General features: G+C 40.7%; 1 protein-coding gene across 5 annotated transcripts in view; it reads right to left on the minus strand.

The window, feature by feature from the left end:
• Fife (regulating synaptic membrane exocytosis protein fife) overlaps positions 1-26218 on the minus strand; it is a 426424-nt gene that overhangs the window by 398575 nt on the left and 1631 nt on the right. The gene's annotated exons all lie outside the window — the stretch shown is intronic.

The raw sequence follows: 26218 nt of genomic DNA on the forward strand, positions 1-26218 counted from the left end.
TGCGGTAGATCAAATGGCTCGATGAGATTCCTCTAAGATGTATCACGTTTCCCAATGCCCGTGATGCTTTCACTAATACACAGTCGAGACAGTTTGTATGAAGGGTAATTCGAATCCAACGGCGACTTCAAATAATGCTGCATGTATTTCAACTTGAAATACTTTATGATCTCTGCCAATCCAGTAATTTATGAACCGGAACGAACCGAGAGAAAATGACAAAGGGCGGTGGGTGTTAGGGCGCGTGCGCCCAATGAGAGTGTCGACCATTTAGACTGAATTCTTCAGCACGAAATGAAGAGAGCGTGTCGTATCTGTAAATGCGAACGCATTGGTAAATGAGCACGCGAACTACTGGAAATTGTCGGAGCGGGCGGGAGAGGATATCTTAACACCCCGGTGGTCACCAGGCACGAGTAAACATTCGCCAGATCCGCCGCCGGCGTCGAAATTCGAGCCCTCCCGGCCAAGAGCACGCATGCAAACATCTCTCCCCCATCCAACCCCCCTCTTCGTCACATGCCCTTCCGAAGCAGGCCACTCACCCCTCGCACCGTCACGGGTGCACGTCCAATGCACACATTGAGGAAAAGGACGGCGGATCTTTGGTGGTAAGAAGAAATGAACAATTTTGAACCATTACGACACTTAACTGGTTAGTCTCTTCACTGCCATTCCCAAATGTAATCTAGATATAGGTGTGGTAAATATTTTTATACTTTGAATGGAAAATGAAACATTTCAACCAGTGCAATAAATGCCTAAGGATGGCAAAATCTTGCCATTGGCTAATAAGAATATTGAAATTCGTTTTAAAATTTATTACATTTCTAAATTTTGCTTTGTTATTCATTCAGAACGTTGCATTAGTTGTCGTGGTAGTATATGTATTTTTTGCCGCAATAAGAGAATGTATCCACAATGAAGTGTTCTCAAAACAGTATACCCTAAGATGATCCCAAACTGAAGGATAAACGCCCAAATGTAATTATGCGTAATTTTGCATTTTAATGATTAAATAGATGGACTATTACTTGTTTATCTAATAAAAAATGTCTCCGAGGTATGTTTTAGCCTTCTGAGTACATTCTATGGTAAAATAGGTGTCAGTGGAAAATATTTATTTGTCTCGTTGTAATATACATTAATGAAGGTTTTCTTAGGTAATAAAGTAGTGGATACACTAACGAAGGACTAAAACTGTGCGTGTTTATTTCATTTGGATTCCCCTCCACTGTAATCACTTCTTAATTTATTCATTTTGACATGGTTTGAGGGAAAAATATTCACATCAGTTTATTCCAACTCCTACCACTGGGAGGGAGTTTAAGGTTCTAAAAATGATGATGGAAAACTAAATACAAGCAATATAATTCAAACTAATGTAATTATTTCCGTACATATTTACCAAATACACATTTGTGGACAGTTACTCTTGGCGGAAACTGCGTAGGAGGGAATGTATATTTCTGCAAGAGCACCACTACTCAATGCCGAGTCCTCTACTCTACAGTAAAGGAGAAAAATCGTGGCGGGATATCGCCACCGTGTTGCTCTCCATAAGGCCGCTTCCCTCGTGGGAGTGGCGAGTACACGGGAAGGGGAGATGGCCCTCGACGACAAACCCTGGACGTCACCGACACGGTCGAATACCCCGAAGTTGGGCCCACAAATTTTCGATCCACGATGTCGTCACGCTGAACAGCCCGCCACCAAATTACTACCCTTCCAGCCATGGAGCTTTCTGCGCCCGTGTATTTTTATACATACATATATATCACTTCCTCTGTCCTCTTTTTCCCCCACCTCCACACCACATATGACCCATCTGACCCAAAATACAATCCCTTGCCGAGCTATTATTTCACCATTTCCCATTCTGCAGCGGGATCAGCAGTTTGAAAAGGTTAATACGATGGGGGGCTGCCACCCTCGGGGAGGGGTGGGATAACGGAGAAAGCACGAGAGAGAGAGAGATGCGAGAGGACGGAGGAGAGATGCGAGAAAGGACCAATTTCTCACGCAAAATTTCATCCCGATCGGAGCGTTTTCCACACCGCTAGGTCCACTTCCCCTCCCCCACAGGTTCTCGTCTCATCCCCCGTACCCTCAGTCCGACCCCTGTCGACACGCCAGGACAATCCACAACCTCCTCCCCTTACCCTGCGTGTTCGCGCATAAAAGGGAAAGCCACGGGGAGGATGAACCGCTAACGCCGGTGGCTCCGACGCATTACCACCAATCCTACGCTCCCGTGATTTTTTTTCTCTCCTGCTACCATCGGAACAATTGACTGCGGATGGTGTGATTGGAACGCGAATTTCTTTTTTTCCCCAAACTACATCGCTTGCCCTCCGCCTCCCCACTGCAAACCCCCGCTCTCCGATCAAGTGTTAGGAAACGGATGAAAAATAGACGCAAAACTGAAAACTACACGGCAATCAAATAAATTATGGGAATCTAGTTGAGTATCTAACGGAGAATTTAAAGGCTCTCAGCCTTAGCTTTGTTGAATTGAAAATATAATGTACTTCCATTGCACTTTGTTTTGTACCTATTCATGAAAGTGGGCATCTGATTTTTCCTTATACTATTCTTTGTTGCAAACGAGCGAGTATAAATGTTTAAAAATGTGCGACGGAATTTTGGTCAATAATAGATTATAACGGTAAGAATAATAGAGATTCTGCTTCCCAATGACCCAAATGATCGTTAATGTAATGGTGGAATATTTGTTAATCCCAAATTGGTTTTATCAACAGGGAAATGGCGAGTATTTGATGAAATATATTGAGACTCACCATTCAGATAAACTTCATGTGGTAAAGATCACGAAAAAGTACGGTTTTTTTAAGTGAAGGTACAGCTCACCTTTAACGAAGTTTAAAATGATGAAATTCACATTTTCAATGCAGGATGGCTTAATTCTTTCTCCATTAACACCTGCATTGTCTCAAAAATTTCACGTACCGAGACAATTGCACCATTTTGATCGCTAGTTCTCTAAAGGTATTAACTAGGATTTGAAAATGTTAACTGGATAGTAATCTAACGTTTTAATCCACTACACGGACTTGCACAAAAGCTTATTAGTCAGCTATTATGCATTCACTCATTCTAAAGGCTTAGGTAGAGTTGGCACAAGTTCCCATGAAATCCTAATGGCAATGGTCTAAGTATTCTGGAATAATGCTAGTTTAATGCTTACAAGCTACGAATTTTTTGAGTTTCTTAAAAGCTACGATGACCATGTTTATCGTCCGACATAAAAAATGAATGACATAGGAATGTCCTATTTTAACATTGAATAAAACTACAATCCTGGTTAGAATTTAATGAAAACAGCAATTTGATCGAGGCAGTTTTTTTCTTGACCTTTTTTTTTGACACAAAAGGGCTTATCGACTATAGGTTTTAAGTAAAAGTCCCCCAAAGGTTGCGGAAAAGAGCGAAACGCGTCAGGAAAAATTATCGTTGCTAACGGGAGGCTGTACCACAACAACACGCTGTCCGACACCGTTTTCCACGTGACCGAGACCAAGTACAAATTTGCATCGCTGTCCCACCGCCCTTAATCCCCAGATGTGGTACCACCGGTTCTCATTTTGTTCCCATGGTTGAAATGCTACCATTTTGTAACGATGGATAACGTTAAAGTGGCCGTGACGAGGTGCCTGAATGAAGTTCACGACGCCTTCCAGGAAGCGTATCGCAATTGGCAGAGGCACTGACATTGGTGACTCGATGCACAAGGTTGCTATTATGAAGAATTTTAGTAGCTTAATAATATTTTTCACCATACAAATACAATTTTTCGAATGGCACTTTCCTGGGGTGGGCTAATCTAATGATAAAATAAACAAATAATCTAAGATAAAGTGAAGCATTCTTAAATTCTCATTTACAGTTTATGATAAATGTATTTTATCGTTCATGGCTTAACTCACATTTAATCTTTAGTTCTTAAGGATTAAATGGAGCACAAGATTTCTTCAAAGTCTGATTCTGGCATCTTCCTTTCCAGACTTGAGGAAAATTCCGCAGTGGGGAATTTGTATTTCTTTTCGTTCCGACTGCATCACACAATCAAAAGGTACCTCCTCCTCCTTTGTTATCCTTAATTTAACAAAAGGACTGGCCTAAGAAAAATCAAAGCTATGCCACAATTTTTTTTATAATTTCTGAATTAATATCATGCACTTTTGGTTTCGATACCTGCACTTACACCGTATTCAAAGAGTCACGAGTATTACATAGAAATAATATTTATTCCTTACTATCATAATATTTAACCACCCATCGTAATGATTTTGGATGTTTAATTTAATCTTTTTTGTTTTCTATATTTCCTTAAGGCCGAGACCTGCTGATCATGGCGAAAAAGAATTCTTTTGAGTAAATTATATGCAATAGCCATAATGAATGATTTGTTTTGTGAGCCTTATAACAATTGACACTGTGCTAGAGAAAGAATTTTGAGGAATAATATAGTTCCCACATTGCCTAATGAACTGTGCAAGATTGATCTTTGTAAAAATATTTCAAATAAAAATCACTATACTCAAGTCTATACGAGACACAGCCGCTTTCAGCTAACGAACGTAACTTGGAATAGGGAAACCATTTATATCCTGGAATATATGCAATTTCACATTTGAGTTGTATAAAGCAGTGCATAACCTAAAGGAGATATGGATTAAAAAAACACTAATAGCAGTGAAGGGCGACAACATTTCTGGGCACGAACGGACAAACAATGAGATACATACAAATAAAAGAAACTGAATTTCATTTCTGCAACAAATTTTAGATATTCAGTTAAAACCAAACTCGCATTAGTTTTTGCGCAAGCTGAACTCCCCTAAAGTTAGACGGATTAAAATGAGCGAGTACAAGTCACATCGGCCCGAGCGAAAAAACTAAAAAGAGCTAATTCTAAACAAATATGTTAGCATCATTTGATTTTCAGAAATAACAGAGCTTTTACTGGTAGAATAGTATAACTCTTTAAATCCCAGTTTATTAATGACTCAGTCAGAATTTATTGATAAAAACCTCGCGCTAGCTAAGTGTTATCGCTAGTACATACTTAGATTAACTTTCATTCACCAATATAACGTATGTAAATAGTATATTTGAGTTGAATTGTACCAATTAAAATAAATGAAATTTATTAATGGACTGTTTAAATTTATTGCGAGCCAAAGGAAAGTCTTTTTCTGGTAGATTGATGCTAAATTTAAAAAATATATACACTGGCTAATTTTAAATGCTAAAATAATATAATACATTCAAAGCACGTGAGTGGATAGTTTCCTCATTCTTTACATGCTTCAACCATTAAAATAAATATCATAGTATCCTTTCCGAGGTCCGCTTTTCAACTCCCAATGATTTATTAAATTATATTTTTAATTATGCTTGGATATGCACCTTCTACAAATTCAATAAACACAACCTCCAATTTTGGATATTTTAAATCATATATGATTATATTTCAGTTAAATGACCCTAATTTTGACACGAATATTTTTTAATGTGACCTTGAGCTACTTAGGAAGTGATCTTATTTGAAAAGTAACAAATAAATTTCAAGTTTGCAACACGGTAACATGACAATATACATTTAAATATGCCAAGGATACATAAAGAGAAAAAACAGAAACCATTATGCACTTAAAATGATCTAGCGAAGTCATTTTTTCCCTTATTCATCAGCATATGCTACATTTATTCAGTGAAATCATTAGAATAATGGAGTTATTTGATTTGGCTTCCCCCCCATCAAACTTTTCTCTTTATAGTTCACTCCATATTACAATGGTGGTTCAATATAGTAGGTACCATTGTCAAATAGCTCGTTTTAATGAACCTTTTAGTGATATGATGCATATAGGTAAATAGAAATTTATTATGTAAAATATTTCATGACTGCATAAAATAGCGACGAAGGATTAAAGTTTTGAATTTCTAACGAAATATTTTAATGAAAAGTAACATCAATAAACAAATCAGAACTATAATGAAAAAATAGTGGTGATATGATTGAAAAGGCTAATTTCGATCATGATATCTTGAGACAAAACTGCATAGGATATGTATAATTCCAAATTTGAAATCCAAAATTAAAATTCCCTAAACTATTATAATTTTTTTATTTTGTTCATTTTTATTTGAAAAAGCTTTTTGTTCAGTTACTATACTTAAATTCTTTTATTTAAGAGCACAAATAAAAATGCCTTACAGTTAACCGAAAGTAATAATAAAGCGCAAATAGTTAGTCCCGGCACTCTAAGTGGTTAAATACAAATAAAAGACAAAAGTTGGTTGATTTCAACAAAAATGCATAAAATTTAAACGCATATTTTTCAAATTTATGTTTTTCAATGTTTAGTTAACGATGATGGATAATTAATAGTTTTCTTTCCATAGCTTGAAGATTTTTTTGTTGTTTGTTTTTAAAGTACATAGAATTATCTTTCTTCAATTTTGTAGATAAAAGATTAATTCCTTAATCATTGACAAAAGTTAGCAAGGTGCAATTTTAATGTAAAGAGTTGTAGGAAAGACTCCATTTGGTCGTGCATCACACAATTCAAAAACATCAAAATATTATTCTAGTAAATATCCTTGCCCGTCTACATAATATTTAGTGAAGCTATCTCTATGCGGAGATATTTAGAAAAATTACTCGTGCGGTATTATATATACTAATTTACCCTTAAAGCTACTCCTGGAATCCTTAATGTTTCATTGTAGCGTCCTAACTGGTTTAAATTGGTCGTAGTACGACTGGAATTCGTCACTCCCAATGGATTGGAGGAGAACGCTAAAAGCCTCGGACAATTAATCCCAATTATATGGCAGGAGTTATAGTTTTAACCACTCGTCGAGACAAGACAGACGAATTCAAGCCACAATTACTCAGATACGTAAACATGAACAGATACCAACCAGTCATAATTATCAGTTGACGTTCTACAGGTTTATATTATAGGGTAACCAAAGAGATATCCTGTTTTGACTGATTAATTAATAGTGACACCGTTTCAAAGAATGATACGGGATTATATCTTACGAGCATTCATCTAATGAAAGTGGAGTTTAATTGTGTCCAAGTGTTATTAGTTAAACAAAATACTTTGTATTAACGCTATTTCCAGTGAGGTTGTTTCTCTGATGTATTTTTTAAGTGGAATACCATTTATATTGTATCATACGTTCTCCTTGAGGAGCAACGTTAAACCTCAAAAACAAGATGGGTCCACAGTAAAATTATGCTTTAAGTGATTTATTTAGAAAAAATACTGAATTTATAAAAATAATTCTGTGTAAAACATTATTTAAAAATAAGATGAATACAATTTTTAAATTTTAACTTTTTTTATAATTCTGTTATTCATGAAGTTGTTTAAATTAAACTTGGGTACCAATTAGATGAGAACGTGCTTAACTCTACAATATAGTTATTTCTCATTCAGTGTGTTTTGCTGCCACCGGGTAACTCCCATAAATAATTCTTATATTTAAAGTTAAATTTACAAATTGATAACGAGTTTCAATATCCTTAAAAGGATTGTAATTAAGGCGTAATAAAATGGAACTCATTACCTCAATTCCAATTAATGTGTTTCATTATTTAAAGGCCCAAGTGAATTTTAAAAATGTAATATTACTATTTTAATTCCCTAATTTAATTTATTTAATGAACTTATCAGTCGTGCGTCGAATAAAGTAAGATCCTAATGTCTTTAATTATATTTTGTAATATGGGATGAGATTTGGAATCTGGAAACAGTAATAATCCCTATTATTTCCATATAACTTTCATGTGATTCGATTTCCAACTAAGGCACTTGTAGATGGGATTCACCATGTAATTAAGGATAAAAAGTAAAACTGAAAACAAATAGGCCACAAAGTGGTTTCTTCCTTTTCAACTATAGTATTTCTTATAAAAGTTCCAAAATAAACACAAATTTCCCGTTTATTGAATTGTAATATTTATAATTAGTAAAAGATTTTAAAGGGGATATAAAATATTATTTTCCCTTTATATAAAAATCAATCCTCAATCAATCATAATCACTTTACCTAGAAATTACCAGACAGATATCATTGAAATTAAGTATGTATTTATTCTTCCGGAGACTTTGTGCTCGGCCATAAATCCTACATTTTTCACGATTTTTTTCGGATGCTCTTAAGATTTATGACCGTACTGAGTTTTATTACGTCGTGAGTACCTTTTTCTCGCGAGACGCCGAATGAGGTGCAAAATCGTTAGACTTCCCTAGCGACATAGTTTATGGGCAGGCAATAACGATAGCAGCGCTGTACGAGACGAGCGGATGTAAAAATCATATGGATCACTCCTACCAACATGTAAAAAATAGTACGCGAAGAAAATTAAAAATCAAGGAAAAGTTACCACACGCCATGATAACAAAAACAGAGCAGTAACTTATGAGAATAATTTGCAGTCATTGTGTTTCTTGGTAATATTTTAGCAATTTCGTGACACTAATTTGATCATAACTAGCAGTAGTAATGGGTCAAACCTATTGAATTACATTTCGTGATTTACAAAGTGGTAAAGGTATAATTAAATTAATAAATTACAATTGCAATTTCAATCTACAACCTCTCGACAGAAGAAATCCAAAAACACTATGTTGAAGCATAATGTATTCGGTCCTGAAATTATAACTTTAAAAGTGGGGAATATTCAACAGAAAAAGCATTTTGTGACGAAACAGCTGTGTCCTATTTTAATTTATTTTTCTTGATAGTGGATGTTTTTAATATTAAATTCCATTTCTCTATTTCTCTAAATTTTACTAAAGATTTGACTTAGAAAATGTCTAAAATGCATATAACTTCATTTTAAAGGATTATTTTATTTATTTATTGTTGAATATATGTTGATGAAAAATTAAAATAAATCACCGATTCATATTCAACCAGTAAAATTGCTCAATACTCCAATCACCACAGGGACCTTGCCACCAATGGGATATAATTCTCAAAGGCTTATGAAAAATTAGAGATTTTATACGGCAAAATTCGAGCGAGAAAACAGTAGTTAAACCAAACCACCATCGCATATTTCTGGGATTATCAGGATTTGATTTAATGTCTTTTAACAATCGCGTTTTTGTGTCTGGGAGAAAACCTTTCTCGTTGAAGAAAACCTTTACTCAATCATTTCAGTACTTTCATTTCTCTCTGCTGTTATATAGATACCCATATTAGACTGAAAATTCTTGAACAACCTTTGAAACAAAAGTTTGTAGTTATTATTTGAAAATAATTTTGCCAAAATGTAGCATGTACCAATCAAAAGAGATTTCAATTGCTAATCCTTATAGAGAACAGATATGAAAATTAATTTGAAGGAAAATTTTGATATCTTAAAATAGTATACCGTTACTTATAACGTCTTACAGAGGTAGACGAAGCTGTAAAACATCTGTTTGAAGATAAAAGGTGCAGATAAAGAAGAAAGGAAATCACGCTGTAAGAACATTGGATGTCATTAGGCGTTTTATTAGATCTAACACAAACATTTCTTGACGAAAGCCAACGATGCTGGGTGTTTTATGGTATCTCAAAAGTATAGATCTGCCCTACCGGATTTCCTGCAATTTTAATTCTTTAAATTGCACGATGAGACTTTGATCTGCAGATCTACCTCATCTGAACATAAACGTAGTGCAAGTGATTTCTTTAAAATATAATTTAGAGTATTTTTATCACACTGTAGTGCTTTTTTATAAGATTTAAGATGCTATTCACGACTGCTGACGAGTCCCGTATATTTTATTCTGATTGGCAACGGAATAGGCGTCTGATGAAACAGGCATTGAACAACTTTAAGGTAATGCTAATGAACTAATCAGGCATTTAAATCCTGACGAGAGATTAGCTTCAGCTATCTAGAAAGGATGCCAGGCACTGTAAATCCGAATTCGTACGTTAATTAGTTCATTATCCTACAAAGTACTGCGAAACAAGCAAGATGGGAGAAGAACAGGAGATACTGAAGAAGAACGAACTAATATTCCCTTGTCCTCTTTTAAGTATACACACTTTCATGGAATAGTATAACGCCTTCATTACTATAATGTTTACAAAGCATTAATTATATATTCGATTGCACTGATTACAATCTAATTTCAGCAAAAGGAGTTAAATATTCTCATTCAGCTGGAGACAATTAAAGTTAGGATATTTCTTATATGTTTCCATCATGAGTCAAAACATAAAACATAACTATTTGGTCAATTATGTTACAGTTATGTAAATTCTATATTAAATGGCAGAGACTATATATGTATATATATATATATATATATATATATATATATATATATATATATATATATATATATATATATATAACACTTTTTTAAAGTCTCACGGACGTGAATAATAATGTATAACACTTAGCACTAGTGGACACAGACAAAAACACAGAAACACACAAAAAAGAGACACTATTTTTCGAATTTTCGGTGGTCGTTGCCACCTTTATCAAGGAAGAGAGGACAGAACTGAACAAACTGTTCAGTTCTGTCCCTGTATATATATATATATATATATATATATATATATATATATATATATATATATATATACTAATCAAGGAATTAAAAGAAAAAACTCAGTTAACTTGCATTAAGATCAAATGAAAGGTTCAAAGTTCTACTAAATCCATAAGATTTTTTGAAGGATCAATAGCTACTGGAAAAAACATGAATAATATGTTTATTATAGTATAAAATATAAAAGGGAGAGTTCTGTTGAATAAACTGATGGGCGGATTTAGGGAAAACGACAGACTAATTTAGTGTATCATTAGGTTGTCTGAGGTAAACCAGATTTTGATTTTCATCAAAGGACATACATTTTTAGTACAGTAAAAGGAAATCGGCTCGAGCAGGGTTGAAGCATGACAAAAAAATATCAAATGGTGAAATATATTTTATACATAAGCCCTGAAACATTCTTTACAACTGAACACATTGAAGGGAACCTGACCTTAGGTGTGGAGTCTTTCATGGAAGATAAAACTGAGCTATATTTAAATATCTCAAGCATATTCTGCAAATCATGCAAATGAGCTATATGATGGCGTCAAAGAAGGGAAAATGTTTTTGCAGTTATTTCAGGCCCAAGAATTATTATGCCACTTCAGGACATATGCTTCACAATCATGAATGCTTTTATCCACTTCGTAATCAATCCTCAAACTCTCTTCATGAAGATTTTAAAAATGCGAACGAAGGCCGAATATACACCGTTCCTGATTAAAAAAACGACATTTTTGAGGATAAGCTCTTTACAAATACCAGAAGCCATTCGTAAAAGGCGTGCGACTGAGCAGAGCACTGAAAAATATTCGTCTGCGAGAAAAGCGATCGATAAACACATATATTATTTAAAAAGGACTTAAAGGAACTTCCGGCGAAGAGTTTGATAAACGAGGCGGAGGGAGTGAGTGAGTGCCGTTCATTTGGCGATTACGTCGGGGAAAGGAGGAGAGAGGGTGAGAGAAAGAGAGAGAAAGAATAAATGCGGGGAAACGCGGGGGAATAATCATGATAAGAAAAAAAACAAGCAGAGAACACGTCCGCGCCGTAGGCAGGCTTCGATCAAACACGCACGCACACACAAGAACAATTTCACGCACGGAAATATCACACGCCGGAGACCACGTACACAAATACACACACACATATACAGCAGACCGAAGCAAAAGTAGTGCTACCGAAAGAGATAGGGAACAAAAAATTAAAAAGAATAAATAAAATACCAAGAGAGGGGAGAAAATAAATAAAGATGGCTGGGAAACCACAACCACGGGCAACCTTCTCATCTCCGGTATTGATGTTATCAGCTTGACAAAAAAATGACGCACCACAGAGCGGACTGCCTGAGCCGATGTCGATATTCGGGCTCGCCGACATCTCGCCACAAAAGCCCGCGGGAGGAGAGCTTCCCCCCCCCCCCCCCAACCACCCAACCCGCCCGGGAGGGAGCGGTGGACACGCACCCGGCGCGGCAGTGCGACGGGAAAAAGCATTATCCTCCGTCCTCCCTCCGAAGCCACCTCCATTAGAACCACTATCATTTTGGTCGCGCGGAACGTAATCTCCGGCCATCCAAGGTCCACCCGCCCATTGTGAAGAGACGAGAACGCGGCGGGATACGCGACGTGGAGGAGAAAGAATATGGCGCATCGCACGCCTGGCTGCTACGGCACTTTTGTGAAACACCGGACGAGGATGACGACGGCGTGTATTTTTGCGTACCTTCATTGAACTCCAAGTTGTCATGGTTACAGATTGGCTGCATGTTTGACTAGAACGTGTGTCTGTGTACGCAAGAACATACGCGGTTGTTATTACACTCATGAGGCGTCGGATTTTATATTTTGCCCTTGCTCTAAAAACGTGAGGCCGTCAAAGTAAAGGAGATAGCGGATGGCTTGTGGTATAAAGGGTTTTCTGCTATCTCAACTGGAAATATTAATTTACCCCCGGTGGACGACGCGTCTGCGAAGGACCAATTAGAAATTGAGGGGTGAGGGGTTTCTAATTTGACTTTCAATTAGGTAGTTTATCTATTCGAGGGAAGGGAAGGAGGAGGATTAATAATCCACCGTAGAAATTACTAATCTCCAAAATTCATAAGGCTTGGGAGCAAAGTCGCTCATTTATCAGACTTCGTTATCGACGGCATTACTAGAAGTCGATTCCTTCGCGCTCGCAAGGCCAAAGGATCGATGAGTTATAGTCTATTTCCTTCTTCAACGCCTCGCCTATCTGAACATTATCCACCTAATGACGGAAAACGTTCGGCTTGGCTGAAAGCGGCTAAATTATTTCTGAAACGGTCGACCCCTTTCTCTGGATGTTGCTTAACACGAGGAAGGCAGCCTGTGATTGACTTTTGGCTTTGCTGTCGACGAAAGCTAAGGTCTTGTTTGCAGAATCGTTGGATTGCATTCTCTTGCTTCCAAATATTTCATTAGTAAATGAATAAATGAATTGGAACTGAAACTTTAATTAAACATAAAACTTAATGAATTATCAATTTTTAACTGTCGACCCTTGTACTTAATTGTTACATCTAGTATAGTAAAGTGAAGAATGAGAAGTAATATGTTCAAAACTTTTAGTGAATTCTTTTTCGGCCAATTTCTGTAAAAAATAATTTATAAATTGTTTGTCAAAATAACAAAATAATCAGTTGATTTACGACAATAAATTGTAAACACGAGTGTTCCACGCAATGTTTCTTCAAACAATATAGAATAAATAATTCAAAAAAGATTTTTCGAGCACGATTTATTTGTCCTGTGCTGTAAACGTATTTGAAACGGATTATTTTTAGATATCCTGCAGTCTATCTGTTGTCTTTTTAAATTTAAATTTTCTGCGCGTGTTATTCTTGCAATTACATGGTGACGGTAGCCTATGGAAAGCAGTATCGAAGCATTACATCGAAATAAAACGGCTGCGGAAATATTGTCATAGTTTTTTTAAGTCTATGGGTCACAATGATTTATTTCACTCATAGCAACCTGCGTATATACAAAAATTCACCAAATTTATTTAGTCTACCACTCATCGCTCAATCAATGGCATTCAATAATTCAGCGCTAATCGCTAAAAAATGCAAGATACCGGCCCTGCTACATCAAATTCAAGACTTTATATATACATGCTGTATAATAAGTCTTCTGAAATAGCCTACCAATATCACCGTGTCCTTTTATATTTTTAATACAAAAGAAAGTTTATTTCACAGGCGGTATTTTTCCCACGTTTCACCTTTTGTGTTCCTCTTAACTCGTGCTACATATGAGACGTGGGAGAAGCTGGTAGAAAATTATTCACACGTGCATAGAAACACATCACGCACTCCTTTCATTAATCTCCACTTTTTATTTGCAAGGAAAAGATGAGGGAATTCCTTAGTTCTTGGGGAAAAAGAGAGGTTAATTCTGAGATTCGCAAACTCTCGGGAGAAAATACTAATATTCGCATGCTGGAAACAGAAAGAAGTCTTTGAGAGAAAAATAAGTCTACCTGTTACGGAGATAAAAGTTTAGTTCGTTGAAACCACACTCGTTCCCGCAAAAGCTGTCTCCAAAGGCGAGAAAACGAAGCCTGCCCCACGTTCTCCGACTTCCTTGCGAGAACTTCCTTTTCCGCGGTCATTTTGTAACAAAACATTTTCCCGGAAAATCCAGAGCACACTTTTCCAACAGGAGCCTCATTACTCGTGTACCCCGTTTTCTTTTTCACCTTATTTAAAAAACACACTTTAATACACTGCAATAGTTCCCTCTCCACCCTATATTCATTCTCGGAAAGCTTCAGAGAGAGAGAGAGAGTGAGTTCGCAGCTTTTTCCCCAAAACCTGATCCCACCAAACACCCCTTACCCAAGATTTTTCTCTCTATTCTAGCTAGTACCTACCGTCGTCCACCCTTTGGCGGTCTTTCCCACTCCTCCTTTGCTTATCTTGATCCCCTTATCATCTTTGCCCCCCCCCACTACACCCACCCGCAACCTCTTTGTCCTCCCGACCTCACTCTTCACAAACCTTCCACGAATGGTTTATTTATTTTTTAAGCTCCCGAATTTTTTTCTAATCCTCTTTTCTCTTTTCAAGGTAAAAATTTTCGTTTTTTCACCCACTTGGGATCTCACGTCTAAAACCTCCTTCTATGACTTTATCTTTCGTATTCACTTTGCATTAGATTAATAATTTATTCATTTTTTTCAATTTGCAGCTCCATTACTGACTTTAGAAATGAGGGATCGAATGGAAATGATTCACCCAATTATTCAATTATTCCAAACTGCCCAATTTCCTTCAGCCTCGCTGGGGCTCAGCGTTTCCCCACAGAAACGAAAAAAAACTCCGTTTTCTCTATTTAAGGGCAAGCCCTGTAGCGTTTTAGTCGCAGTAATGGCCCAGACACTAGGCATTCATTATCCTGTTCAAAACTCACCATTTTTCTCCTTGACACCACTGTGAACTTTGAATCATTGGACAAAATCAATGTTCGTACATTGATGGTTAAATTTTAAGAATTGAATGAAGCAGCTTCACATATTTTTAATAGATTTCTATTTTTTCCAGGTATTCCTCTGAATAATTTTCAAATTTGACGTCCGGCGTTATTTATTTCATTAAAAATCGACCTAAGTTTATACTTTTGCGACTTGATCTACACAAATTAAGTGGAACGGCTCGGAGAATCCTGAATTTAATCAGACGAAGGAGGGAGCCCACAGTAAAGAAAGTAGAGTAAACAGCTTTGAAAACAATCTTCAATTTATAACATCGGAACATGAATATGAAATACTGCATAAGCTCAGGGTAAACACTTATTTTTTAATTTGTTAAAGTAACATTCAGTGAAATTATTCGTATACAAATAAACTCATCATATCTTTCCATCCATTACAAAATATATGCAACATTTATTAATCATCAACATTAATTTATTTAACTCTATTCGTGAAATTTGATCATTATATTTTAGCTTGCATTAATTACGCCACAAAAATAGACGGCATAACTTAAGATTGAACCGGCGAGTAAATTGACTATGCAAACCTTTATTTTGTATCAAAAACCTCTCCTTAAGTCTTTTTGATCAAGAATTTGGCAACCTCAATTCTTAAGAAATGATTCATTACCTTCCTCTCTCCATATTCATACATCAGAGACGGGAAATATGAGGAAAATTGAATGTAATGTATTTCAGTAAGGTAGCGCTCTTTTGCAAGACTCCGTTCAGGAAAAAGAGAATGTGGCTTTCAAATGGCTTTAACACGCTTCTAAAAATCCAGGAACCATCGTCAGCACAGGAAACATAAATCCAAGATGAAGAAAGGAGATACCTTGAAGTAAGGCATTCCACCCAGAAACAGAAGAAATTATCTCCCTCTTTGAGAAAGCGGAACGGAATTCCGTCGAAAATTGGGTGAAGGATAAGGCGTTAAACCAGACACCGATGAAATGTGATCGACGCGGTTAGATTTCTTGCGAAGAAAAGACGAAAATCGATAAATGTAATATAAAAACCACCACCTTAAAAACGTACGCAACACGAAAAAAATAAATGAGACTTATCAACGCATGTAGTACATTACCATTCAAAGTAAAGAAAATTGAAACCCCTGTAAGAAAAATGAAATGCCTCCAAACTTGGCGCCGAGGAAGAAATAGCTAAATATTCTAAGTTAATTAAATTAAAGATGAGGTATTGCCATATGACATGAAGTGGTTTGTAATAATTGTAATCTTATTTTGGAACTCGTAACAAAAATACTTCAATATATGTAAGGACCGATAGGGTATAATAATCCCAGAATTGCCATTGCCAATTTGACGGAAAATTCATAATATTTATAATTTTCAATAGGAATTTTGTAATTCAAATAACAACACAATTAAATTTTTGTGAAAAAGAAAATTAAAAAGCAACGCCAATTTCTAAATAGGAACTATAATCGGCCACGTGGTTACCGATAATTTCTTCTGATGATATTGTCGAAGCGCAAATATCATAAATTATATCTATTTCTATCTCAAAGAAAATGAAAGAATAATCAATGCTGACGTTGACGAGAGTAGAGATTTAAAAAATATTCGTAAAAAACTTGACTAAATGATAGAAGTAATGTTTTGTCCACATATTTTATTTTTTACTACGCATTTCAGTGCAGATGCATCGTCTTCAGGTACAAATATTTCCATAGAATTTCATAAACTGTAATTGTCCAAAAATTCCAGTGGAAAACTTGAGTTTCGACTGATCATCCCGATTTAAACTTTGGTTAAATTTTATTTCAATGGGAATCGATGGAAATTTATTTGATCTCCTTGCTACGAAAATATTAGTCCATAAAATGGTGAAATTAAAGCCGGTCTAGCAGTGGTGCATGTTCACCATTTCCAAATATAGCTAAGTATGGCAAAAATTATGAGAATAGCTAGAGTTAATAAAACACTGTTATTTATCGTTATCAATCACTTACTATGATCTATTCTGCACTATTCCTTCCTCTGAAAAGTATATTAATAATATTTGCATGACATCTCCTGCTATCCCCATTCCTAGAATCGTTCCTAAGAGCCAGAAAAATTTAGGAAACTAGGAATACCATTATCCGTGACGATTCTAGCTTTCACCGAGCACTCGTCGGATTACCGTACTTCGCTCTCAATCCATTCCCGACTCTCCCCTTCACCCATTCATATTCCTCCCTAAAGCCTCCCTTCATCCCACATTTTAACTTCACCCTTCCGCTTTCGTCCGTGACGACGCCTCAACACTCGATGCGCAACGCCAGCCGCCGCCGCCAGGGAAGAGCTCGGCTGTTCGCGTCCGCGCAAATACCATCAAGCCACACACCCCAATGAACACTCCGGACCTGCTTGACCCGTCATATCGCGGGGACCGTTCTTCATTTTCCTGAGGTTGACAAGCAATGCAACGAGGCTAGGGGCTTTGTGGAATGGGCCTCCGCAGTATTATCATTCGTCCCCTGTGTGCACTAACCCACGCACGCACTCGTGGACGCCCGGCCAAACCGCACACACACGCACGGGGAACGTGTCCTTCGTCATCTTCGCCCTGACAGATCGAACCAATCGAGCGGTTCCCCAGAATTCCCCCACAACTCCCCCCCAAACGCCCCAACGACGTGTGTCTCCGGGACTGGCTACGATCTTCCCGACAACCCGAAACCTCCCATCCATTTCTCTCTCTCTCTCTCTAAGACCACTTGACAACTCACTTCCTCCGTAGAAGCTCACTGCCCGCACCCCCGCGAATAAATAAAAAAATAAAACACAGAACCCCTCACAGCTTTCATCTCCTTCGTCTTCCCATTCCACCCCCTCCCCATCTCTCCCTCACCCTGAATCCGACGCAACGACCCCTCAGAAATCCCCTTCTACAACTACCCTCGCATTGTATACCCTGTGACACCCTTGCCACCTCAATCACTCTCATTATTACCTCCCTCTCCGAAAGGCTGCTCCCACCTTCAGAATCCTGCCATCCATTCCCACACGACCAAAATATTCCCAGCTCCCTGCTCGGATAACCCACATATTCCGTTTTCTCTCTCCTATTCACTCTTTCTCCCTTCCAACCCTTTTACTTCCCTTTCCACTCAACCCTCGCCTCACCATCCTTATCTTTGGGTACTTCTGCGAAAACTTTAGGCCTCCTCCACCCCTCTTTGCTTCCTCCTCCTCCGAAGGCACCCTCCGTCCAAGTTCTCCTCTCTACGACCCCCGAGCGGAGCCTAACTCCTAACCCCTCATCGCCTCAGCCTCCTGCCGGCCCTCGGGCTAGGTGCGGCTGTTGTTGCTCGTTCGTCAGTGAACCCGGCCATCACGACCACCTCCCCCTCCGGCCGGCCCAGATCCTACAGTCTCCCTTGATAAACGAATGGTGGGGCGCACCGGGAATTCCGATCCATCGTTATTGGCAATGAACGGAGAGGAAGAAATTTTTACAACTGCCTCAGGAACTGGCGAAAGAGTTGAAGCCACCCTGGAGATGGGAAGGTGCACCTTCAAGACTTCAATTAGCAGACGGCGAGAAGGGAAGGTAATGGCGTGTGTGTTTCGATTGACCAAGAAGGTTTCAACATCACGGAAATCAAGCCCGGAACTCGAGTCAGCGGGTGAGCAACAAAAATTTGACTGAGGTAAGATAATGGAAACTATTTTATAAAAATAATTGGATTCGCTTCCTACTCTGTATCGGAAGTGAAATCGTCAAACGTTTGCAGCAGCAAAGTTCAAGTGTGCATTTTGACGGACAATTTGTCAATGTGGAGGGTAGAAATGGAATTAAATGTGATGGTTTACAAAGTGGCTGTAAGGAACTAAACGACATGAGTCAAAGCTAAGACTATTCCTTCGAAATTTAATGCATAAGGATTTAGACAACGGTAAATAAAGGTATCCAGTTGACAAAATACTGAGTACAAGAAGTAATTTTGAGACAATATGTTGTTGAACGTTAGATAATCTTTCCGCCGACGGTGAGAATACCAAAATGAGGAATAAATGGAATAAAAAGATCAAAATGCACATAAAAAAACTCACGAGCCACGATGAATTTGAGACTTCCCCTTGAAAGAAACTCATTGAGAGCTACAGAAATACAGTCCTATCATCATCCAACGTCTATTCACTGCTCTTAACAACAGCCTCATTAATGGATCACTTCCTTGATGGGAAATATATACGAGGGTCATCCGGAAAGTAGTACCCGTTCGTGAAATAAATACACAAAAGTAAATATTAACAAACATAAAAAATTTTATTTGAAAGAGGATACTTTAAACTACTTCTCAACATAATCTCCAAGCAAATTAAGGCATTTGTCATAACGTGTGACAAGTTTCTGTATTCCTGCTGCATAGTCCTTCGCCGCCAGCTCATTGAGATACGCGAGGGACCCATCTTGCACAAATTTTTGCATAATGCAGATGGTGTTTAACAATTTCATGAACAATTGTTCGAGAAACATTGGGAAAATGCTCACAGATGTCATCAATTGTGACGCGCCGATCGTTCCTCACGAATTCGTCAACTGAGCTCACCAGTTGGTCTGTAATGACAGACGGTCTCCCCGAACGCTCATCGTCGTGTGTGTTCCCCCTCCCCATGTTGAAGTTGCGACACCACCGCCGAACAGACGACTCGTCCATTACATTGTCTCCATACACCTCCTTTAATTGGCGATGAATATCACATGGGCGAACGTTTCTTGCATTGAGGAATTTAATCACTGCCCTCACTTCACAACTGGCGGCGTTCTCAATTTTTTTAAACATTGTAAACAATCACAGAAACAACACAGGCAATGCTAGCGTCACGCAACTTGGCTCAGAGAAGGCAGACAAGCCACTGAAGCTATCTGACCTCGTCCAGCGGCTACTCGCGTCGTCAGCACTTCATGCGGCACGAACGGGTACTACTTTCCGGATGACCCTCGTATATTTTTCAATTGTGTAATCGGCAACAACTAGAGATTTATTGGTTGCATTCAAGTGGAGCATCCCAAAATTCGACTTTTGCGAACAAGGAAAATAATTGGATTTTCAATTATTTTCCTCCCTAGGGCTCGAAAATGGGTCTGAAATAAAAAAAGGATTTCTCATGACATACAACTTCACAGGAAATTCTACGTTAGGTTAATTCCAAACTTTCCTCGCCGTCCGATGAGCAGACTAAACCGACTGAAGAAAAGGAGTTCAATTTCCGATTTTATCCGGGTGATTTCCCTCGCTTCGGAATGCTTTATTCCCCACGCCCATCAACTTCGCCCATCACTTCTTCTAATACACTCATAGCTTTCATCGCTCAGTCAAATAATGAACGCCCAACAAAAGGGCTCTCGTCACAAAAAACGAGGAATACCGTCCGAGTGCCCATTCCTCCGTGATTTATTTATATCCGGGTGATTATCTCTTCCATCCGACCGCCAAAACTACCCTCAAAACTTGCCCACAACTATACTCAGACATTCAAACGACGGCACGATGAACTTCAAATGCTAAACAATTGATTACGAACTTAAAGGCTTCCTGTGAATGACAACCACTTCACCTCTTTTTCCGCCTACCAAAACCTTAAAGCAGGCATTTCTCAAATCAAAAACCTTAGAGAAGACCGCAGGAAATCAAAAGTATCGATCCTACTAATACTCCTCAGTGACCATTCCAATTCGAGAATCAGTGGCCCTCAAATGATTTTCAACCAACGAGTCATTCCTCAAAGAACACCCAGCCGACAAACATCGCCCCGCCACCCCCACCCCCTCTTCCCCCTCCCCCAATCTCTCTCTAACCGAGCAAGAGAAGGAAATCTTTAATCCGCTGGATAATTGTGATTCTGATCCACCGCGCATTTCCATCCGCGGAAAATAAACTTTCCGCAGACTTAGGAAAACTTTTGTTCGTTTCCCCTTCCTATTCTCCGATCCTTCCCCTAAAGAGTTCCCAGCCTCTGATGAACTATTCTCCTTCCCCACCCACATTTTTAAACGCTCGTCAAATTTCCCATCCTCCAGAGTTCTTCTAGACCACCGCAAAACCTGAAAATCCATCGCTAAAAACCCAACCTTCCCTTTCGCTCATTTCAATCCAAACAACCAAATCCGCTCAACCATCTGCCCAACGCCAAACCCCTCCCCGACATCCATCCCTTGTCACACCCATTCCAGACCCCAAAAGTGACCCACCCCCTCCTGTAAAACCCTGAAAACCCTCCTCCCCTCTTTCCGACCATTTTTCTCTCTTTCTCTCATACCCCTCGCTCACCCTGAACACTTCCTCCCGCCCCCTGATCACTGGCCCTCCCCCGCACACCCTTCCTCCACCCAACCCCACCACACCCCACCCACCCACTCTCTAGACCCTCTCTCTCTCTCTCTGCGGAGCGGGGGGACAACGTGTTGCGCCTGTGGGTCGATTCCTCCGCCCGGGCGCCGTGTGAAAATAGGTAGTGGAGGCCCGCGCGCTATAGCGGAGGTTGGCGGGAGGCTGGCGCGCGGGGGGAAGCCGGGAACGGGGGCGGGAAAGGAAGGGAAAGGGGAGCTGCCGCCCCCGGGGGAAGCATACCCCCTCCCCCACTAGAACCCCCTCCTTCGGTGCACGCACGCACACGAACACGTACGCACGCACGCACGCAGGGACGAAGACCGTAAACCCAGGCCGGGAGGGAGAGAGCCCTCGAAAGAAAAGGGCGCAGAGTGAGAGAGAGGGAGAGAGGGAAGGGGGGAGTGAGGATAGTAAGCAAGAGACCGGGACGAGGGGAGGAAGTGGGCCAAGGAGATGAAGAAGAGGGAATGGAGGTAGGTATGAAATAGAGGTATAGTGGGGACATTGAAGCTCAAAGTAATACGGCAGTCCTTACCGGACTGAGCACTCGACACCGTAGGACGTGCAGAAAATTTTGAATCTGACGTGGTAATAATTATCTGAGCCATGAGGCATAGAATTATGGGTACTTTAGGCATGATTAAGGGTAATTGTGTGAGGGCACAAGGCAATTACCCGCGCAAAAAAAAGACAAGCAAGGGACTGTTTCCCCTAACAAATTTAATACAAATTTTTACAAGTAATAACTGTTGAAAAACCTACATTGACTGTGTTTTGTTGATTAAATGTTGTTCCAAATCATGCGAATTCTTAAAAAAAAACAAATATCGCTCGAGTACAGGGGTTTCAACACACTTGAGACGACTGCACTCGATAGGATTCTGAAAAAACCTAAGAGCGGAGGCCGTGTTACAAAAATGAACCAATGCGGTATCAGCTAAGCACTCTGAAAACTATTGTTGGAAATTTCAACATACCCTCCAATTCCTCCATCTCTAAATAAATCTTTGAAATTGATTCATGTGATCAGTGTGATGGCGAAATTAAAGTCAAGGAGCGGTAGAGACGAGCCCGCAAGTGCCGGATTCGAACCATCGCCAAACCTATCCGATGCATAGGTTAAAGTGGTCGCGGCGTTTGACTGAAACACACCCGACAGAAGACTAATGGTGGCCGAAGAGAAAGCAGGGTTTCTGACCTATCAGAAACCAATACCAAGACAAAGGATGCAGATATGAATCGGCCGATAAGGACCAGGCCCCAAACGCGTCGTCTTTCACTGAATCGACACTACCAGGCATGTGAAGAGGATGCGCCAGGGTCAGTTTGGGCGTCGAGCCGGGTGAGAGGCAACTCCAAAAGCCGTAATATATAGGAGGACGTGGGCTCACTCTTCCGAGAGGTCACAAAGTTATGCGAGAGTGGAGAAGAGGGGTTCGAGGGAGAGACGTAATAGTGCGTCGGCTGAAGATGGGAAGGGAGAGGGGATCCGAGCTAGTTACCAGAACTAAGGTGGGGTGGGGAGGGGTTGCAGGGGTATGTCGAGGGCCAGGAGTCGGCTTTTTCTCCCTCAAACTTCCAAAAGGCAGTGAGAGGGATCGGAAGAGTGAAGGCCTAAACGAGTCGAAGGGGCGAAAGGGATCATGTTTTGGGGAAAAGGGTACGGGGTGAATTTATGGCGAGAAGACCTCGGGGGCGTCAGGGGTAATGAGACAAGAGGAACACGGTGGGGAAGCGGGTTGTTTGAAAGCGCAAGAACAGAGCCAGGGTCACAGATTATGGAGAGGTGGAGGTTATATGCATTACGGCGCATGCTCGAAACGAGTGATGGGGAAGGGTCTTCGGGAGTAGTGTGATGGAGGGGGGAGGGGTCTTGCTCAGAGGTTGACAGAGGACTTAAACGTGAGAACTCGGCGAGGAATGGGTTTTTTTACTCTACCGAAAGAAGGTCGGGTTGAAAGAACATTAATAGCGGTCGAGGATAGAGAAGACGGAGATGCCACGGAGAAGAGAATTTAAAAGGAGGTGACCTTAAAAAGGAAGAAACTTGGAATATAGGGGGCGGGTTTTGAGAACGAAAGTGTAAGAAGGGTGGAGATGGGATGGAGAGGAGGAGATGATGAGAGGAGGGTAGGAGGCTAAGGGAGGAGAGAGAGGCGGGAAATGCGCGAGGGGCCACCGAGAGCGAAGGGAAGAAGAGGGAGGAGGGGAAGAGAGAACCCGGAGTGGGTGATCGAAAGGGAATTGATACGGTTAAGTGTGCGAGGCAGATCCAGCAGATCGATACAGTTTCTACGCGCCACCTGTTGTACGCCAGACTATGGGAACCAACGTTTTCTCTTCATCCCACACACACTCCAAAGCACTCACACACACACACACATACGAAAACACGTCCACATACTCACGCACACACACACACACACATTCATATCGTTCACGCTCGCGTAATACTCCACACGGATACTAGAACGAGGACTCAAACACGAACGAGGAAACAATAACATCGGGATATCCAACAGTAAGACACACATGGTCACGTATAACCAGCTGCATAGAACATTTCCAACTCGACCCTCTGAGGTGCTACTCGACCCCCCCGCATATTTGGAGAATATCCACAGCGCAAAAGCAAAACACACACACACAAGCTCAACTTTTCCCACTCAGCCTTCCTTTCCTTCTTTCCGACTCCATGGCTTCCCGGCGTACTTTCACCCTAGCGGAAGGGGAGTCGACACCCAAGGCAATACCTCCTTGAGAGACCGCAGAAAAACACCCGGGGTAACTTCAAAGGCGCATCGAATAAACCCCCAGGACTAGTAGGCGGCTGACGGTGCCCTCGACCGTAAGACGACCTCACTCCCTCCCCCCACCCTCCTCACTCGGTTGCCCCCGCACCGCGCCCCGGTCCCTACCGGTCGACCCGGCAAAGGCCGTGCCGCGGATGAGACCATCCGCACCTCGCCATTTGAGAGCAGGGGCATGAAACTCTCTTAATCGAGACTTTGCAATATCATAAGGAAATGAAATAAACTTCCTCGAATCCGCTTCTTGCGAACTTTTTCACCTCAAGTCCTCAACTCCTCTCTCATCCCCTCTTCACCTTTACCCTTCCTCTTCTTCACCTCCACTCAATCTTTCAGATTTCCAACCCTTCTCTCCATCTCCATCTACTCGAGAAACTGGAATGCTTAATCTGTCTCGAGGTGAGATTTTCCACGGCTCGAGACTGAAAATAACGCCCTCAAGACACGAGCTCCTCGAAAACTTCCATCCTTCCCAGGGAAAAATTTTTCACCTCCGCGAATTCTCACTCCTTTCTCTCCCTTTCTCTTCCTCTCTCTCTCTCCCCATCTCCATCCTTCCTCTTACATTCCTTTTATTCTCCCGCTTTCTCTTCGCTCTTCTCCCACTCCCCTGGCAACTTTTATCATAAAATCCTCTCGGAAATTGACGAGGAGGCCGGGTGGCGGTAGAATGGGCACCGCGGAATAAAGAGATCCTTTCTGCTTCCTCTTACTCCTCAACCTCCCACACACCTCCTCCTCTTACTCCTCCTCTTCCTCTCCACCTCACCCTTTTTTTCTTTCTTTCTCCGCCGAGTGAGCCGACCTACCTGCGCGGATGTATAAAGGAGGGATAGGCGTCCACCCTGCAGTTGAGTGACTCGGCTCGAAGATTGGAGTGGATGAGAATGAGACGCGGAAAAAACCAGGGAATGGGGGAGTGTGCCACACCGAATGGGAGAGGACTGCGGGCGCTGTTAAAAAGGGGTGAACGGTGAAAAGAGCTATGGAGGCGTGAGCGAGGGAGAGAGAAAGAGAGAGAGAAGAAGACAAATAGAGCTGAGAGGGAGAGAGTTTTTGAGATGAGATGAGTTTTGGGTGGACACGTAAAAAGCCGGTGTTGATGAAGTGCTGTTGTAGGAGGAGAAGGCAGGGGGTGGGTTGGGGTGATGACGGTTAGGGAGGCGTGTGGGGGTGGGTGTGGAGATAGGTGGGTTGATTCGGTACGAGAAGGGACGAACAGGAAATTGGGTCATTCAAAGTGTGAGGACGAAGGGGGGGGGAAGGTTTGAGAGAGGATTGAGGGAGAGAGGGTGGAGAGGGGAAAATAAGATCTCGACAGGTAAGGGGAGATAATAGAGGAAAATTGGGAGGAGGAATGAAAGAAATGTGAAAACGAAGAGTTGGTGATGCCTGGCGGAACGGTGGAAGGAGACAGGGAGAGGGAAAGGCGGCGGAAAATTCGCAGAAACTGCAAAACTGAGTTGGGATAAGGGAGCGATGAGGAATCGGCGTGTGGACGACTGGGCAGATGTCGACGGAGATGTGGAGCGGGGGAGACGGATGAAGTGAGGGAGGGAGGGCAGGCGAGGCTAAGAACCCGTGATCTCGCACACGAGTGACGTCTCCACTCGATGGGAAAAGAAAGGAACTTTTATTGGGCGCGAAGGGATGGGAAAGGACGGGAGGGGGAGGGGGGTTAAGCGAAAAGATGTGTGCACGGCAGGGGAATGCGATGTGAGTGGGAAAAAGGGAGCGGAGAGGATTGCGGGAGGAAAATACTGTTGAAGTGCAAGGGGCGGAAGAAAGAAGGATAAGGAAAAGGAGGGGAGGAGGAGGAAGACGGAGAGAGAAAGGAATAGAACCGAGGGGGAGTGAAGAGAAGAAGTTTCGCCAGGACCGCGAAAATCGACATTCACTTATCGATCTGAAAGCCACCTCTCTCTCTTTCCTACCTCTCTCCACCTCTAACCTCTCTCCTTTTCTCAA

Source organism: Hetaerina americana, unplaced genomic scaffold, assembly GCF_022747635.1.
Source record: "Hetaerina americana unplaced genomic scaffold, ioHetAmer1.1.p SCAF_7, whole genome shotgun sequence".
Lineage (NCBI taxonomy): Eukaryota > Metazoa > Arthropoda > Insecta > Odonata > Calopterygidae > Hetaerina > Hetaerina americana.